We start from the raw sequence: 9,141 nt of genomic DNA on the forward strand, positions 1-9,141 counted from the left end.
GAGATTCGAATGGAGGATACGTGGATGGCACCTTACTTGGAGTATCTGACGAGCGGTGTGCTACCAGCCGATAGAAATATAGCCAGGACTCTACAAAGGCGAGTCGCTAGATACATACTGGTCGATGGTATTATGTACCAAAGAGGATATTCGATGCCACTACTCAGATGCGTTACACCAGGAAAAGCTAAGGAACTCATGAAAGAGGTGCATGAAGGCTTCTGTGGGGATCGTGCTGGGGGGCAGAGTTTGGCAAAGAAGATTCTGAGGCAAGGCTACTTCTGGCCAACTATGAATGAGGATTCGATGGAATTTGTACGAAGATGTGATAAATGTCAAAGATTTTCCAAGATTCCACGAGCAGCTCCAAATGAATTGAAACAGATGCAAAGTCTGTGGCCTTTTGTGGTGTGGAGGAAAGATTTGATTGGATCCCTGCCTACGGGGAAAGGAGGAGTAAAGTACGCAGCCGTGGCAGTTGATTACTTCACCAAATGGGCCGAAGCTGAACCACTCGCCACCATAACGACCAAGAAAGTTCTTGACTTTGTCATCAAGAAAATTGTTTGCCACTATGGTTTGCCCCGAAAGATAGTTTCAGACAACGGAACCCAATTTGACAGTGACTTATTCACCGAATTCTACGAAAGGCATGGAATTATTAAAAGCTTTTCTTCAGTTGCGCATCCCCAAGCAAACGGGCAGGTCAAAGCCGTGAATAAAACTCTTAAAGATACCCTGAAGAAGAGGCTTGAAGATGCTAAAGGGGCGTGGCCAGAGCAGCTGCCCAAAGTCCTCTGGTCGTATAGAACATCCCACCAAACAGCGACAAGTCATACCCCATTTTCCCTAGCTTACGGATATGAGACTATGTTACCTGTCAAGCTGGACCCCCCATCACATCGACGTGTAACGTGCGACCAGGACCAGAACAGCCAACTAATGATGGAGTCCCTAGACTAAATTGATGAGATACGGGAGAAGGCCCTACTCCGAGTTGCTGCTTACCAGCAAAAAGTCGCCCGGTACTTTAACTCCAAAGTTAAAGAAAGAAAATTCAACATCGGTGACTTGGTGCTACGACGAGTTTTCTTAAACACCCGCGACCCCACTGCTGGAGTACTCGGACCTAATTGGGAAGGACCTTTCCAGATTGAAGAAGTCCTTCATCCGGGCACCTACAAACTTGCACGCTTAAACGGAGATCTTGTTCCACGTTATTGGAATGGAGAACACCTGTGCAAGTATTATCAGTGAACAGTCCTTTTTAAAGGACTGGCTTGTATTAAATTTTACTTTTTACAAGTTTTGCAAAGAGGGTTAGCCATGCTGTATGGCTAATCGCTCGTATATGTAAGATTCTGTTTCAGAATCACTCGTAAAGACATGTTTAGTCCATTTTTAATACGAGATTATAAGGGACTGTGCGCAGCCAGTCATTCTTGCCAACCTTTGTGAATTTATATTTACAAGTATTTGTTCATTACGTGTGTTGTTTTACTGTATTACAAGTATTACTTTTTCACCCGAGCAGAAATGTTCGAACAGGTCATGGTCAAGGCAAGTGACCAAGGACCTAAAGCTCCTCGATCACTTGGGGGGCATATAAGGCACATCGAAAGCAAAGCGTACCATGAGGTATGTAAACACATGAACAAAATGAGTGAAATCATGCTAAGGTACTTAGAGTATTTTTCAAATTTTATATTTTGTTAAATCAAGCCAAAGTACTATGCTAAGTTTGGTCATATGAACAAATGTTATAATAAATGAAAATGTTATAGCATCATGAAGCAATCTTTTACACCGCAAGCATCACTGCTTGGATGTAAATGTTCAAATAAAAAGAAAAGTGTGTTGCCCATGCAGTGAATTCAAAAAAGATATTGTTTTTACATCACGGCCCGTGGGTCGTGTAATCAAAAGAAAGAAAAATAATAAAAAAGCTCAAGAGGCGTTGGGAGCAGGAGGGTCTTTATCAGCATTCTGATTTGTCGCGTCCTCAACGACTCCTTCTTCTTCTGCACCAGCGAGGCTTGGGGAAGCAGGGATCCTTGCTCTGGCCTCCTCTTCAGCCAGTTAAGCAGTGCAGCGAGCCAGCTCAGCAGTCCTAACATCTTCTGAAAGATAGCTGAAGTCGGCGCCCTGATTGTGTTTCCAGAAGTTGTAAAAACACCGGAGCGTCGTCTTCTTATACCTTTCCAGATTCTTGGAGTTGTCAAGCTTCAGCTGCTCCACTTGGCCTTCAAGAGTAGCGATGGCCTCGTCCTTGGACTTAAGCACCTCACCCAGTCTCTTGACTTTGCGAAACTGGACTCGGCTGGCATCCTGATACTCCTCCCTTTGCTTTATTATAGCAGCCTTCGAAGCTTCAACCTCCAATAGCTTGGTCACCGCGACATCCCTCTGATGAACCATCGCCTCCAACTCCTTTGCATGCCTGGCCTCTGCAGCCGAAAGTTCCTCGGCCGCTTTCACCTGGTGCCTCTCGATAGCCTTTGCCCGAGCCTGTTCGATGGTGGCTTGGGTGCGGGTACGAGCAGTAGTTGTAGACAGCAAAGCCTGAGGACAGAAGATAAAGTTAGAAACTGTTGCAAAGACTAAAATACTAAGGCCAAAAAGATAAAGAAGCACTTACGCTGGCTATTTCGTTCAGGGTCCTGTTCAGAATCATGTCGACCGCCATACTCTCTGCCTAAACCATTGCATCTTTGACGCGGTCGTTCTTCCCGATGTGCGTAATGCGGTCTTTGGCTGCTCATACGGCACGGCTCGAGAGTTTGGCCCCAAGAGTTTCTTCCCGCTTGTTTTGTTCCCTGCTGGGTGCAGCCGGAGGAGGGTTCATCGGAGCAGGAGGAGTCTCCTTCTCAGCAGGGGCCGAAGGATGAGCAGAAGTTTGCCCAGCTGGCACATCCTTTGAAGGATCTTCTATTCGACTCTTTTTGGCAGGTCCTTGGCTTGTCTCGCCGTTGTGTCTCCTTGATGACTTTTGCCGGAGCTGAGGAACCTCCTCTTCCTCCTCAGCTTGGTATAGATCGAAGACATTGGGAGTGGCCATATCTGCACACAAGTAAAAACATGCAAAAGGTAAAAATAAAGGCAGATGAAGACTCTTTATCAAAATAGAAAAGAAGGTCACAAAGTTAATACCCAAGCTACAACTACTGGTCGCTATACTATTGACTCTATTAGTCACACACTCACTATCTGGCTCGAAGACGTCTGGCCCTAGATTTGGAGTATATATAAAGTTTCCCTCCCCGTCAAACAAATGACAAGGAATTGGCAAGCTATTTAAAAGCAAAATAACTTTACCGTTCTCATCAGAGGATTCCCCCAAGTCCACAACCGGCTCTTTGGCCTTTTGTTTCCCCTTGCCTTGGGGAGCAGAAGGCCTTTCTGCGGAAGGATTGCCCGTGGGCTCCCTGATTGTAACCCCCGTCGGCCTCCTTCATGGAGGAGACGCAGGAGGTTGTTGCTCGGGAACCCCCTCGGCAGTGGCATTGGCTACCACGGGTCCTCTTGTTTCATGGCGAGGAGCCAGGAGGCCAGACAGCCTCAGGTTTTCATCAGTGACCAGGGACTTGACGCTTTTTTCTGCGTCTGTCATCCTGGCCAATGCATTGGACCTCAACACCATGTCTAGTGTTGGGGTCGGACGTAACCATGGGCCTGACAGACAAAGCATAGTCTGAGAAGAATAAAGGGAAACTCTTTGATTAAAAATTATCGACCAGTAAGAGATAGCACTTACCTCCTTGAGCGAAGGCCAGGTTGTTGCTGGTTATGTTCGGAGTAAGGAAGTACTCCTTATTGCATTGCCCCACGTTGGATATATGCGTAGTGTCACTCAGGAACATCTGGTTTGTCTCCTGGTGACAAAGATGGAAGAAACCCGTCCCATATTGTTGCGGGTTGGATTTAAGGTCGAAAAGATAATTGACCTTGTGGGGGGTAGGTTCTGGCCATTTTTTAAGTTTGTACAGGATATAGAGTGCGACCAACATTCTATATCCGTTTGGAGTAATTTGGAAGGGGGCAACATCGAAATAATTAGCCACCCCCTGATAAAAAGGATGTAGAGGGAGGAAAGCCCCCGCCTCTATGTGATACCGAGACCAGACACTGTATATACCTCCGGGGAGGTTAGCCCTTTGGTCTGTGGCAGGAATTTTGATGGTAACCCCTGTGAGAGGATACTTCCTAAAATAGTTAGCAACCATCCGAAGGGTCACTACGCTGGTCGGGGAGATATACCACTTGACATCAGGCAGATTCTGAGGGCGAGGGCGGGCTCTAATTTGGATGTTAGGGTCAGGAACAGGATTGTCTCGACCACAGGATTGTCTCGACCATTGGACTATCATCGGATTCAGGTCTTTTCTTGCCTACAGATTTAGAACGGGCCATTTGAGATGGAAAAGGACAAGGTCTGAAAGAGGATCGTGAGAAGGGAATCTCGTGGATTCGGTCAGCCGGTTGTTCTTCGCCTTCGAGCAGCTGGGCGAGAAGATCGTCATCGATGGGCTGTTCACCTCCCCACAAATCTGGCATCAAAGTCTGCAAACAGAATAATGGGGAGGTGAGGATAGAGAATTTTTAAAAGGCTTTTTAGAATGGCGCTGGTCGAGTATAAAAGTCAAGCTTTTATACAACAGCATTCTAACAAAAAGCTAATTTTTTCCACACGAACAGTTTAAGAAACGGATCAAAGGATGAAAGTAAAAAGGTTTTCAAAAAAGATTTTTCAACTCCCCTTAGGGCGGGAAAAACCTATTTTCCAACTAGCCTAAAGATCGAATTTTTACTTCGATTTTACGTCCTAAAAGTATGATCCCGACTATTAAACTAACTCGTAACCTTTTTTGCCTACAAGACATTCTACTCACAAGCATCTCAAACCGGAAGCAGATGAATTCAAACAGGCAACATACAGAAGCATGCATTATGAAAATTTGAAGCGTAAGGATTCAAAAACTTACCAAGAAAGTGGTCATGGAGATTGAAGAGGAGTCTTCGGAAGTCGGAATGCTCTCGGGTTGGATCTTGAAATTGCAGAAGAACGGTCTCTGGGAGAAGACAAGAGCTCTAGTTTTAGAGTTTCTGGAGTGAGTAGTGGCGTGCGTAAAAATAAAAGGAAGGCTTAGGAGATGTTATATAAGTTTGTCTATGGCATTAAAAAGGTGTAATCATCAGTTTCCCTTTTTCGAAGTATGGGGAAGCGGAATAGCCGTCAAATTATTACTGGGGAACCAAAAAGTCATGATTAGACAGGAGTAGGTTACTTTTTCCAAGAACACACGAAGGGTTTTGACACGTAAGGCGGGGTTACCGAAGGGTCGTTCGCTCAAAAAGTTTATTTATTGCTCGTAATAAATAAACTTGGGGGGAAAATGTTACCCAAAAAATTAGAGTTGATGACGTGGCAAGTAATCCCTAGACACGTGGCTGACACCTGGAAGAGCTCTGCTAGTGTATCGACCAAAAGACGTATTAGAAATAGTTAGCAGCCCAGTCTTACCTGCGACCAGTCTGGTCGCAGGTTCCGCATACAATGTAATATTACTATAAAGATCTTTGTAGATCCCTAATTTAACTCACGTAATCTCTGGAATATCCGATTATTTAGGAGATAATGTCGGCAACTAAATCATGTAATCCACCTTGAGCCTATAAATAGTAAAAGATAGTTCAAGGGAGAGGACTTTTAGACTTTTGGCTTTTGAATTATTTGAGACTAGAGTAATTCTCCTTGAAATATTGTATTCTTCTTCAGAGGTTAGTGAAACTCATTGAACCTTTGTTCTTTGATCACTCCTTTGATTCTTATATCAATAACAGTCTAAGTGGACGTAGGTCATTACCAGATCCTGGGGCCGAACCACTATAAAATATCGTGTTCTTATTACTTTTCGTCATTTGGTTCTTGTCAACATATTCATTCACATCAAGCATATTCTGACTCCGTGTCAGTTGACCAAAATCTGGGTCAACAACCCTTTATTGTGTAAATTTGTTGTTACACAATATTGAGATGAATTTCATAAAGCCATTTGAGAAATTGCTATTAGAGATATGATTTTAATCTCAATAATGTATTTTGGGAGTTACAAAATCATTTGGGAGGGTTTGGAACCGTTTGGAAAAACAGCACAATTTTTAGTGCTGAAAATGGTCGGTGGCTGCGACCACTGAATGTTGGTGGTCGCGGCCTGTGGGATAGAGGCTAGTGGCCATGGTCACTAATGTCTCTGGCCGCGACCACAGGCTAAAAACTAACCATTTTTTCAGTTTTTTCAATCTTTGTTGAACGGCTCAAAAAACTCAAATAACTCTCAAATCTCATTTTTAATTCCATATTAATCCAATCAAGCATTAGTAACAGCCATGGGGGTTGGTGGAATTTAAAATTCAAAGGGTGTCTTTAAACTCTATAAATAGGAGCCTATAGCTCACTTGTAAGACACAATATTTCTATCCATTAGAGCACTTGGCTAGAAATACCTTGAGGCTTGATAATTCCATAAAGCATTTCCTATAATCTGTGATAGATCCCTTAGTGCTTGAGTTAGGGGGAAATAAGCTTTTAGACAAAGGTTTCAAACCTTGTTCAAGTTGGTGATCCCCAACACTCTTCACTTTGGTAGTGTGAGTGAGAGTTGTTTATCTTTTGTTTCTTGTTCCTTTCTTTCATTCTATTGTTGTTCATCTTTATATTGTTCTTCTCTATTTACTTGTATTTCTTGTTCAAGAGTTGTAATCTTTTCTTTTCTTTTGTTTCATACACTTTACTTTATTTGTAACATTTTGCTTAGAGTTGTATTTTACTATTCTCTTCTTCTTCATCATCTTCTTCATTTTCTTTGTTTATTTGTAATTTTCAGTTATAGAGTTGTAACTCTTTTTAATCAATCATTATTTATTTGTAATATATTGCATAGAGTTGTAATTTATTATTATTTCCATTGAGGCAAAATACATATTTTCCTAACATTCAAAAGCTTAACCCTTTTTTGTTTCAATGGAAGGGGAGACCATCAAGATCATGAACCAAGATCTAGTGAGGTTGGATAGGTTTGATGGATCCAATTTCACTAGGTGGCAAGACAAGGTGAAATTCCTTTTGCCAACACTCAAGATAGCCTACATCCTTGATTCATCCTTGGCACCTCTAGCCGAGCCATCCGACAAAGACAATCCCAAGGAGGTGGAGAAAAGAAGGAAGAGAGAAGAGGACAACATTCTTTGTAGGGGTCATATCCTTAATGCCCTATCCGATAGGCTCTATGACCTCTACACCGAGACCAAATCGGCCAAGGAGATATGGGATGCACTTGAGAAAAAGTTCAAGGCGGAAGACGAAGGTACCAAAAAGTTTTTGATATCTCAATACTTCGATTTCAAATTTTTTGGTGATAAGCCTATTCTTCCTCAAATACATGAATTACAAATAATTGTTAACAAATTGAAAGTGTTAAATATTGAGCTTCCCGAGGCCTTTCAAGTTGGTGCTATAGTGGCTAAATTACCACCAACTTGGAAGAGCTATAGGAAAAGAATCCTTCATAAAAATGAGGATTATTCTTTGGAGGAGATCCAAAAGCATATTCGAATCGAAGAGGAATTGATATGTAGAGATAAACTTGTGGAGTGGTATGATGGAGAGACTTCCAAAGCAAATGCGGTGTCACAACCAAAACATCCCAAAAACAAAGGGAAAAAGCGTAATGAGAAACCTTTGGGTCCAAAAACCAACCCAAACAAGTTTAAGGGCGAGAAAGGTCCTTGCTTTGTGTGTGGGAAAAATGGTCACTATGCTAGAGAGTGTAGACATAGAAAAGACCAACAAGGACCTAAGGTGAACGCAACCCAAGAGGAAAACATAGTTGCTACCCTTAGTGAGGTGAATGCAGTCCAAGGCAAGGTGAAAGGGTGGTGGTATGATACATGTGCCATCGTCCATGTCACCTATGACAAATCATTGTTCAAGACCTTTGAAGAGTCAAAGGGCAACCATGAGATACAAATGGGCAATGAGGGCAAATCCAACATACTTGGCAAAGGTACTATTGAAGTCTACTTCACCTCCAGTAAGAAAGTTACATTAGTGAATGTACTTTATGTTCCCGAAATGAGTAGAAACTTGGTAAGTGATGATTTGCTTGGCAAGCCCGGCATTAAAGTTGTTTTTGAGTCCGGTAAACTTGTGAGGGAATGGTTAAATTGTGCACCAATGATATAACTTTCAATGTTATCAATAAAAATGCTAATTCCGCCTATATTGTTGAGTATGATTCTTTATTTTTGTGCCATCTTAGACTATCGCATATAGGTTTTTCAACCATGAAAAGAGTAGTAAAATGTGGTATGATTGCATGCAATATTAAAGACTATGGTAAATGTGAAACATGTGTTAAGGCGAAAATGATTAAGAAACTATTTCCTAGTGTAGAAATATCATCTAATTTACTAGATTTAATCCATAGTGATCTTTGTGAATTAAATGGTGTTTTAACTAGAGGTGGTAAAAGGTATTTTCTTACTTTTATAGATGATTTTAATAGATATACCTATGTGTTTCTTTTAAAGCATAAAGATGACACTTTTGATGCTTTTAAATTGTATAAATTAGAAGTTTAAAATCAACTAAACAAAAAGATTAAGGTGCTAAGAAGTGATAGAGGAGGAGAGTAGTCCTCTAATGAATTCAATACATTTTGTGAAGAAAATGGTATAATTCAATGAGTGCACTGCACCTTATACACCACAACACAATGGTGTTGCCGAAAGGAAAATTAGGACTTATCTAGATAAATTCTATGTTGGTGTTTTCTAAGTTGAATTTCAACTTATGGGGTGAAGCACTTTTAACCGCTTGTCACATTCTTAATCGAATACCGATGACGAAAAATGAGATATCTCCATATGAGTTATGGAAAGGAAGAAAACCCAACATAGGGTACTTCAAAGTGTGGGGGTGTCTTGCATATTGCAAGAAAAATGAACCTGCTAGAACAAAGTTAGGTTCAAGAGCCATAAAGTGTGCTTTTGTTGGTTATGCCAACAATAGTAAAGCTTATAGGCTATTAGACTTAGAGTCTAATATTGTGATTGAATCTAGAGAAGTTGAATTCTTTGAGA

The sequence above is a fragment of the Humulus lupulus genome, chromosome 8 (genome assembly GCF_963169125.1).
Source record: "Humulus lupulus chromosome 8, drHumLupu1.1, whole genome shotgun sequence".
Classification (NCBI taxonomy): domain Eukaryota; kingdom Viridiplantae; phylum Streptophyta; class Magnoliopsida; order Rosales; family Cannabaceae; genus Humulus; species Humulus lupulus.